Raw genomic sequence first — 10,904 nt, 5'->3', positions numbered from 1 at the left:
CACACGGGAGATTGGGGTTTGAATCCCGGCCTGGATGAACATCATTCAGTAAGGGTTTTTAGGCAAGGCTCCTAATGCTATACCTGCCTACCTCAGATAAGAGTGATTACAATACTGACAAAGTCATACTGGCTCAGATGTCACCCTGGTCAACAATGTCCTGCGTCAATTGCTAGGAAACTGATGGAATGTTACTATACCAGCAATCCCGGAGAGAGGGTTTTTATGCAGAAAATGTGAGACATATGGATACTTCGAAACCCATAATCAGCACTAACTAAGAAACATCTGGTAGCACAGTGCTCCAACATCTGCAACCACCAACTACTATCACAACTAGATTTCAATGAAATACAATTGTACGGCAAGGGGGAGCCGGGATGACAGGTCAGCGGGGGGATGTCATCATCACCCCCACAATCAGTGATTGGGTACCAAGCCCCAGTAAATACAAACAGCCTCGATGTAAGAGCAGCTGACCTGAGAAGGAGGATGGTGAGCAAATTGGAAACCTGGAGCCTACCACGAATCCCAAAGATGAATTGCCAAGTAACTTCAGATGATGAGAAGATGTGAATGCTGCCCTAAATACCATCCCTACAAGGACCATCACTGAGACCAACAAGCTGATTCACAGTACAGCAACAGTAATCCTGGAGATGCTTGGATACAAGATGGACATGGTACGTCAAAACCAGTGTCCTCCAGGTTGGAGGCAAAGATAAAGGCAACAAAGAGAGAAGTTAGCTAACTAGCAGAGCTACACAGAGGGGACATGGTGAATAAAGGGGACCAAGGAAATACAACAAGCTCTACATTCCTGAGGCACTTGAAACTGCCAAACAAAGACTAACAGCTCTGGCCACCTGGCTGAAGAGATACACCAAAGTAGAAGCCAGGAGAACAAACAGGATGTTCTCCACTGAACCAGCCAAGGCGTTCTCTCAGTGGCAGGGAAATAACAGTAGCAGGGAAAATACAGGGAAATAACAGGCCCACCAAGAGCTGAGATGGAAACATACTGGAAGGGCATATGGGAAAGAGAAGCATCACACAACACTGATGCCCAGTGGCTAGTGGACCTAAGAGCTGGCCACAGTAACCTCCCTGAACAAGAACCAGTAACCATCTCAATGGCAGACATCCAGGAAAGAATGTCAAAGATGAAAAGCTGGACAGCACCAGGCCCTGATATGATCCATACATACTGGCTGAAGAAGCTAACAGCACTCCATGAACGCCTAGCAGCACAGATGGCCCAGTTGCTAAGGGATGGGACCCACCCAGAATGGCTGACACAGGGCAGGACAGTCCGGATCATGAAAGACCCCCAGAAGGGAACCATCCCATCCAACTACAGACCGATAACCTGTCTCTGGCATCATAGCAGCTACGATAACTAGGCATATGGTCCTATACATGAGCAAGGCAAAGAAAGGAATTGGCAGTAACACCAGAGGAGCCAAGCACCAGCTACTGGTCAACAGAGCAATCATCTGAGATTGCAAGATCAGGATGACCAACTTGTGCATCGCCTGGATTGACTACAAGAAAGCCTATGACTCAGTGCCACACATATGGATACTGGAATGTCTGGAACTATATAAGATTAACAGGACACTAACGGCCTTCATAAAGAACTCCATGGCAATGTGGAAGATGACCCTAGAGGCCAACTCAAAGCTGATTGCCCAAGTCAACATCAAATGTGGCATATACCAAGAGGATGCAATGTCACCACTGCTGTACTGCTTAGGCCTGAATCCCCTCAGTCACATTATCAGAAGACTGGCTATGGATACCAAAGTGGGGCAACAATCAGCCACCTGCTCTACATGGATGACATCAAGCTGTACACCAAGAATGAGCGAAAAATTGACTCACTAATCCACACCACCAGGATCTACAGCAAGGACATAAGGATTTCATTTGGATTAGACAAGAAGTACCCAAATCCCAATGGGACACACCACCAAAGGTGGCTGAGAACAACAGGGCTAAAATCCTGTGGGACTTCAGCTTCCGGACTGACAAACAGCTGCTGGCTAACCAACCGGACATAGTGGTGGTTGACAAACACCAGAAGAGGGCAGTGTTGGTAAATGTGGCGATACCAGCCGACAGCAACATCACAAAGAAGGAACACAAAAAGGTGGAGAAGTATCAAGGTTTGATAGGCCTACTTAATACTTCACAAGTTGGAACAAATGTGGACGGTCAAAGTTAACGTGGTCCCCGTGGTAGTAGGAGCACTCGGGGCAGTGACCCACTAACTGAGAGAGTGGCTCCGGCAGATTCCAGGAACAACATCTGAAGCCTCAGGTCAGAAGTGTGCAGTCCCAGGAACAGCCAAGATACTGCTCAGAACCCTCAAATTCCCAGGCCTCTGGTAGAGGACCTGAGCTTGAGGGTGATACAGCTGGGTTACTTAATCTGTAATAATGTATCATAACCTTTTATTTAGATTTTGTATAAAGGTTTAGAGGTTGTAGGCAGTTATGAAGTGTGTGTGTTTTGAGGGATTTCTTAAAGGTGGAGAGTGAGGGGGAGTCTGATATCGTGGGGTAGAAGTAAAAAGTAGTATAAATACTCAATACTCAAGTGAAGTACCAAATGTCAAAACTGTACATAAGTACAGTACTTAAGTAAATGCGCTTAGTTGCATTCCACCACTAGAAATCAGGGCTTAAATACTCCATATCGTGGTGACACCCTACACTTGAATGAATTGGTGTGTGTACAGTGGACTCTAGACACACCCTGTCAGGAAATAGGAGGAGTAGGTGAGGCTCCCACTGACTGTGGCAGCTGAAAGCCTTCAGTTAGGGGGGTAAATTCTGAGGGGCTGTATCTGACTACATGCTTTTTTTTTCTATATCGGATTGGGCCTTCTTGTCCTTAATTCAGTCAGTTTTTTTGTTCTTTTTTTTTTAATTTTTCACTTTTAGTCTTTTGTTTTGTGTATATGTATAAATGCACTTTGTACAATATGTACTGTGTTTTTATTTGCATTAATTATTTTAAGTATTAATAATTGACATGTATTAAGATTTTTAAAGTATTGATAATTTACACCATTTTATTACTCTTTATTACTCATCTTTAGATCTTAAGTGTTGCTGCCTCATTGCAATAGCTACATTAAATTCATCCATGGTCTGAGCTTATAAACATGCAAGCTGACATAATTCATTGAAAACATAGAGGAGTTTTCATCTCCACGAGACTCAACATGTAGTTTTATTTTATTTATTTGCTTATTGTCATCATTTCTATATATTTCATTTTCACTGTGTGACTCTAGTTTATTTAAAATTAGTAATGCAGTTATGGATTTGTAGAACTGGCCCTCGGTGGTACACCTGTAACCTTAGTGTGATTTGTACCTGCAGCTCAACTTAAGATAGCAGTAGCTTCATCTGGATCATTTCAAGCTTCATCATGTGATGGAGATGATGATCCATATAACGAACATTTCACCACAGAGACCAGCTTCACCATAGGAAGTGATGGTGCACATTAAGAGGAAGAGTTACTAATGTGGGCAGAAGTGTGGGCAGAAGTGTCAGTACTCCGCACTGAACACTAAGCCTAACTCAGTAAGCCAGCCTGATGTTGGATCAGTGCAGCAGGATTGTGTAATACCTTAGAAACATTTTCATCAGTACAGTTACAGGTTGTTTTTTTGGGTGTGGATGCTACTTGTCATTGCATTAATGAAATACATTCTGCTCTAAAAAGCACACTTTTTAATATTTACATATATTATTCCATAATAAGCTTTATAAATAACTAAATGACATAGATTTTTATCCATCCACATTAACATTAATTTGATATTTAGAGAAGAGACTGATTGTTACTGTATGTAGTCATAACTCATAATGAGACACGTTCATCAAACATGTGATGACTCTTTGCTCTCATCTGTGGAAATCCATTCATCATTTTATATTCACCAGGGGATGATATGTCAGGAAGGCCCAATTTGGCTATTGATTTATGCACTGCATGCTTAATGAATGATCTAACCTTGGCAACACATTGAAACAGGCTCAATCAGGTCCATGCGGGAGAAGGTGAATAATGCATTAACAGCTTATCAAAACAAACAGCGCTAAAAGCCCTCTGTAAATAAATTATGGAACCACAATAGCCAGAGGCCGGGACCTTTGCTTTGTTAGTGCATTCACAGATGGCACAATTTGCCATGCATCCTTAAAGGGGCAATAAGCGAAATCGTTTCACCGCTAGGTTCGCTGTTGTGCACTGCCTGTAGAGCAAAACAAAGTGTGTCATGAGCCATTCCTCCCTCTACCTCTGCTCTCCAACACTCGCCACAGGGGCGAGGAAATAAAACCTAAACAGCCAGCTTAGTTTAGCAGTTAGCAATGTCTTTCACTCACTCTCGGTCTCTGCTGTGTTTAGCTATTTCCCTGCTTTCCTGTTAGCGTTAGCACTACTCGGCTACCATGCTAATGCTCCAACTCCAACTGAGCCGGGAGCCGGGAGCCGGGCTCATGGTCTCACGGAGAAGAGTTGGAACGTTAGCATGGCAGCCCATTAGTGCTAACGTCCCCACGCTTCTCCACCAGGCTCAGTGAGTCAGAGCCGAGAAACGTGGGGACGTTAGTGTTAGCAGTTGTTGGCTACCATGCTAACATTCCGGGAGCCTGCTTCTTGGCTTCGGCGAGCTCTAGCGTGGAGCCTGGTGGGCTCACGGAGAAGAGAGGAATGTTAGCGTTAGCTCCCAGAGTTAGCACTAGAGCTACTATGGCTATTGGAGTAGCTTGCAGCTATGGAGCGCTTCTACCAGCTCTTCTAGTCACTGAGCCTCGCCTCCATTTCAGCAAAAATATTGCATTTATTACAGGTACCATCATCATTGAAGTAGGCAGGGGAATAGCTAAACACAGCCGCCAGGCTGCCCGCCGGGCTACGTTTTACAATACTAACTGCAAATGTTAGCTGGGCTGCCGGGCTATTCACCTAATACAACCGAAACGCCTGACCCATTGCTGGGACCGAGCCACTAATAACTCAAACTCCAGACATTAACCCATGCTACGATTGTAACATTAAATTTAAGTGAATCGACATAGCAACATGTGCCTAACGTTACTGTAACACTAATTAAAACAGACATTTGACTTTATGTTGTATCTGTCCAGGAGAAGAAGAACTAGCTCTGAGTCAAATTGTAGCCCCTTTAGCTCTTGCAGTGCTCTCCACCTTGGCAATGCAAGGCCAATGTTAATCCGAGTTCTGTCCCTTTCTTTATCCGACAACTTCTTTGCCAACAACCGTTGTTTCTTTAGAGGTAATGTCAGATCCTGGTCGTCTTCAGGTTGACGTTTAATTTCGAAAATACGCGCTGCCATTGCTCACCGGCTGTAGCCTTTTATAGGGAGGGAGGGCAAAGGGGGGGGGGGGGGGGGGGATTCACATGAACGTACATGAATGCGCAGCCGGGCCGGCTTGTAAACAATGGGCTGGAGATCAACACAGAGAGAGGGTGTGTGAGGTCATGCTATACTCCAGATGAAATTACACCTCTAGTTCTTCACATAGCAATTTTTTAATTCTTTCAATCTAGAAATGATGAATTTCGCTTATTGCTCCTTTAAGGACCAATGGGAGCTTCAAAAAACAAAAATCACATCGGGAACACCTTCACTGTTTAGTTAGCTTGGGGTTGACTTTTGTGTCACCCAGAGAGTCAGATAGGACTCATATCATGGTATGGAAATGAACTAAGACCCTTACTGTATTGGCTGGGACCTCTAGTCCTTCAGAGAAGACTCAGGGTGAATCAAATAAAATCATCTATTTAAATCAAAAGTGTTTTTTTTTTAATTTACTCTATATAATCAAAAACATTCACCATAAAATTATTTACTTTGGCCACATGATAGGTAAAACACATGGCAGCTCTGTGATTGGTGGTTCCTCTACAATTTAGTAGATTGCCTTACCAATTAAACTTAACAAAGCTACATTTTCAATTCAGTTCAATTCAGTTTTATTTGTAAAGCCCAATAGCACAAATCACTATTTGCCTCAGAGGGCTTTACAGCATACGACATCCCTCTGTCCTTAGGACCCTCACAGTGGATAAGGAAAAACTCCCCCCAAAAATGGAAAAAATGGTAGAAACCTCAAGAAGAGAAACTGAGGAGGGATCCCTCTTCCAGGACGGACAGACGTGCAATAGATGTACAGAATAGATCAGCATAATAAATTTACAATAATCCATATGGCAAAATAATACATAGAGAGAGACAGAGGGAGAAAGAGACCGAGAAAGAGAGACAGAGAGATATACATGGCAAACAGTAATGCCAATAGCTACAATACCATTCATTTGAGTAATAACATCATAATAATAATAGTATGTTGGTAGTACAAATGAGTATATATTCATATATGATAGTATATGTATGTGACAATAATAATCATATGTGTATAATAATAGTTGAAGTATGACTAATGATAATAGCAGTAGTAGAAGGCATCAGGCAGGACCATGGCAGCAGCATAACCATGACCCACGATCTAGATGTAGCCGCGATCTGAGGGAACCTTGTTAGTTAGTGCAATGCAATAACAGGACATGAATGTTAGTGAATGAAGAACAATCAACTTTTCAGAATCTAAGAGCAAGAAAGATGATAGGGGACTCAGTGTATCATAGGAGGACCCATGGCAGACTAGGCCTATGTCAGCCTAAGTAGGGGCTGGACCAAGGCAAGTGATATTAATTAAAGAAGACATAGAATGCTCATTTTCAGGGTTATACTGGTATTTAAGGTTTTTACTAGAACATATTTACATGCTTAATGGTTAAAAAACCATTAACACCTGTATTCACCCTATGTCTCAAATGCTCTGTTTTAGCCAAGTAGGTATAATTGCAGCTGGGGCAGCTACATGACCTGCCCACTAGCTGCATGACTCCCCCACCATACCTACATGTCAGTCCATGATCAGCCTCTTGGTCCAGAGGCTGAAGCCCAAGAGCAAAGACTAAGTTAGCTACCAATGAAGTATTAGGTTAAAAGAGAGGCAGTTAAAGTTTAGGGTAAAGTTAATGATAAGGGCTTTCATCACTTAACTTTTTGTAAGGACATGTCGTGTGCACTACAAGCAGAATGTTTGTGCAGCTATATATGTCACTTTTTTTTCCCTGTCTCTTTTAGTCCCCCTCCCGAAAAAGCCCAGTCTCCTCTGATTGGTCAGCGTTTCCTGGTCTTTCTTATCTCGGTGTAACTGTATTGTCATTGCAGCTGGGGAATGACTGCAATGGAAAATAATAACACTTTCTACACTTCTGTTACCTCTAGGCTGGATTACTGTAACTCCCTATTATCAGGTAGCTCTAGTAAGTCCTTAAAAACTCTCCAGCTAATTCAGAATGCAGCAGCACGTGTACTAACAGGAACTAAGAAAGAAGATCATATTTCTCCTGTTTTAGCTTCTCTGCACTGGCTCCCTGTAAAATCCAGAACTGAATTTAAAATCCTACTCCTAACTTATGAAGCCCTAAATGGTCAGACTCCGTCACATCTTAGAGAGCTCATAGTGCCATATTATCCCACCAGAACACTGCGCTCTGAGATTGCAGGGTTACTCGTGGTTCCTAAAGTCTCCAAAAGTAGAACAGGAGCCAGAGCCTTCAGCTATCAAGCACGTTCTCTGTGGAATCATCTTCCTTTTTTTTCAAGATGTTTTTGGGGCATTTTGCCTTTAATGGACAGGACAGATAAGCATGAAAAGGGGAGAGAGAGGGGGATGACATGCAGCAAACGGCCACAGTCTGGATTCGAACCCGGGCCGCTGCGGCAACAGCCTTGTACATGGGGTGCCTGTTCTACCCACTAAGCCACCAACGCCCCGTGGAGTTATCTTCCTGTAAGACTTTCCTTTTTGATAAAGCTTGTAGTTAGGGCTGGCTCAGGCTTGTTTTGGGCAAGTTAGGCTGACATAGGCCTAGTCTGCCAGGGGACCTCCTATAATACACCTCCTATAATAGCCGAGCACCTTCTCTCCTTCTCTCCCTCTCTCCTTCTCTCCCTCTCTCTCTCTCTCTCTCTCTCTCTCTCTGTCTCTTTCTCCTTTGCTAATACATCTGCATCTCGCTTACTCAGCCGTACTGCATGTCACTAACTCAGCTTCTTCTCCGGAGCCTTTGTGTTCCACCGTGTGGCATGTTACCTCGTATTGCAGCTGTGCCTGGATTGTGTGACGTGTGTGGTTGTGCTGCTGCCGTGGTCCTGCCTGATGCCTCCTGCTGCTGCTGTTATTATTAGTCATACTTCTACTGTTATTATACACATATTGTATATGATTATATGATTATTGTCACATACATATACTATCATATATTGAAATATACTTACAACATATTGTCCCACAATAGCCGTAATTATTATTATTATTATTATATTATAACTTAAATTAATGTTGTTGTCAGCTACTGTCATTACTGTCTGTCCTGCATCTCTTTCTGTCTCTCTATCTCTGTGTCTCTTTATGTCTCATTTTGTCATATGGAATACTGGAAATTTATTAGGTTGATCTGTTCTGTATGACATCTGTTGCTCATCTTTCCGTCCTGGAAGAGGGATCCCTCCTCAGTTGCTGTTCCTGAGGTTTCTACCATTTTTTTCCACTGTTAAAGGTTTTTTTGGGGAGTTTTTCCTTATCCGCTGTGAGGGTCATAAGGACAGAGGGATTTCATATGCTGTAAAGCCCTGTGAGGCAAATTGTGATTTGTGATATTGGGCTTTATAAATACAACTGATTGATTGATTGATTGATTGATTGAAAAATTCAACTTTGTGGTATTATTTAATATACGATTGAATACACGATGTCATTATTTCTACATTGTAATAATAAGATTCAGACAGTACTAGAATTTCTTGAGTAAAACTTTATATTTTATTCATGCACTAAAGTATTATGATAGAATTAGTCATAGTATTTTAATTTTTCATTGTCACTGCTACCTGAAAATCCTTGGTAACTTTTAATCAAAAAGCACAGTGCATGTTGAATCTATGCACGCGTCTTTGGACAAGAGAAGATCCTGCGATTTTATGCAGGTTGCATTGGATGGCTGGGCTTTGCCGATAAATCACTCAAAGAAGAAGACTGTTTTTCATCAGACTGTTCCACACTGAGAGGCTGTGTGGCTGGGCTGGGTTAGCTTAGGTGAAACCTAAGTTACTAAACTTTGTTTAAAATTTGTGACAACATATGGATCTGAATTGTTTGAACAGCAGACACTTAAATGAGCAATCAGCAGTGGAGGTATTCATGTGTTGTCAATTAATGCCAGTCATACCAATGTTACGGCTGTGGCTCAGCGGTAGAGCAGGTCGTCCACCAATCGAAAGATCAGCAGTTCGATCCCGGGATCCTCCAGGCTGCATGTCGAAGTATCCTTGAGCAAGATACTGAACCCCAAATTGCTCCCGATGGCTGTTCCATCAGTGTGTGAATGTGTTAAAATTGAGTAGCGGGTGGCACCTTGTATGGTAGCCTTGGCCACCAGTGTATGAATGTATGTGTGAATGGGTGAACGTGACTCGTAGTGTAAAAAGCGCTTTGAGTGGTCACTAGATGACTAGAAAGGCGCTATACAAATGCAGGTCCATTTATTATACCATTTATGCTGCTAAGATTTCACTGCTTTAAAATAAGGGCTCTGGCCCCCTCCCCTCAGTGGACAGTGACAAAATGCTCTGATATAAAGCTGTTCCATATAGTCCAATTGTACAATTCTATATGATTGTCATTCCAAATGATCAGATGCTATACTGAATGCACATTGAATAGTTGTTTACAGACTAAAATGGGTGATGTGAACAGGTAATCATTGATTCGTCTGTGTTAATTGTTGACAAAATAAAATTTGTACTGTATTTTAGTTTTGTGATTAAAATATACTGAATGAATAGAGAAAATGACATTTATCAGAAGAAGAAAATTAGCAACATTTATATAATTCTAGTACATAAACTGCAGTGGCATGTAAATGTTTGGGCAACCCTGGTCATAACTCTGTTTACTGTGTAAAACTGCTGAATTTCTGAAGTAGAAGATGACCTTATTTCCAAAAGGTAAAAAGTCAAAGATGACACGTTTCCACAATATTTTGAGCAAGATAACTTTAAAAAACAAACAAACAAAAAAACAATTTCAATCTTTAACAGTTTCAAAATAACAAAAAAGGAAAAGGGTGTGAAGCAAAAGTTTGGCCACCCTGCATGGTCAGGACCTAGTAGCGCCTGTTTTGGCAAGTATTACAGCTTCTAAACACTTCTAACCAGAAGGGTCTTTCTATTCTTACTTGGGAGATTTTCACCCATTCTTCCTGCAAAAGGCTTCTAGCTCTGTAAGATTTTTGGGTCATCTCACATGCACTAGTCTTTTGAGGACCATCCACAGACGTTTAATGATGTTTAGGTCAAGGGACTGTGTGGGCAATGGCAAAACCATCTGCTTGAGTTAGTCTACTGTGGATTTCGAGGTGTGTTTAGGATCATTGTCCTGTTTTAGAAGGACAATGATCTTCTCTTCATCTTCAGCTTTTTTACAGATGGTGTGATGTTTGCTTCCAGAATTTGCTGTAATTTATTTGACTCCATTCTTCCCTCTACCCATGAAGTATTCCCCATGCCACTGGCTACAACACAAGCCCAAAGCATGATTGATCCACCCCCGTGTTTAACAGCTGATGAGGTGTTCTTTTATGAAATTCTGCACCCTTTTTTCTCCAAACAAACATTTGCTTATTGCATTCAAAAAGGTTGATTTTACCCTCATCAGTCCACGGGACTTGTTTCCAAAAAGCATCAGACTTGTGTAGATGTTCTTTTGCAACCTTCTGAAGCTGA

General features: G+C 42.0%; 1 pseudogene; it reads left to right on the top strand.

Moving 5' to 3' along the window:
- Positions 1-225: 225 nt before the first annotated feature.
- LOC144467051 (uncharacterized) lies at positions 226-1,500 on the top strand (annotated as a pseudogene).
- The last annotated feature ends 9,404 nt before the right edge of the window (positions 1,501-10,904 follow it).

The sequence above is a fragment of the Epinephelus lanceolatus genome, chromosome 15, assembly GCF_041903045.1.
Source record: "Epinephelus lanceolatus isolate andai-2023 chromosome 15, ASM4190304v1, whole genome shotgun sequence".
Lineage (NCBI taxonomy): Eukaryota > Metazoa > Chordata > Actinopteri > Perciformes > Serranidae > Epinephelus > Epinephelus lanceolatus.
Note: the sequence above shows the minus strand (reverse complement) of the source record. Positions and strands in the feature narration are given on the sequence as shown.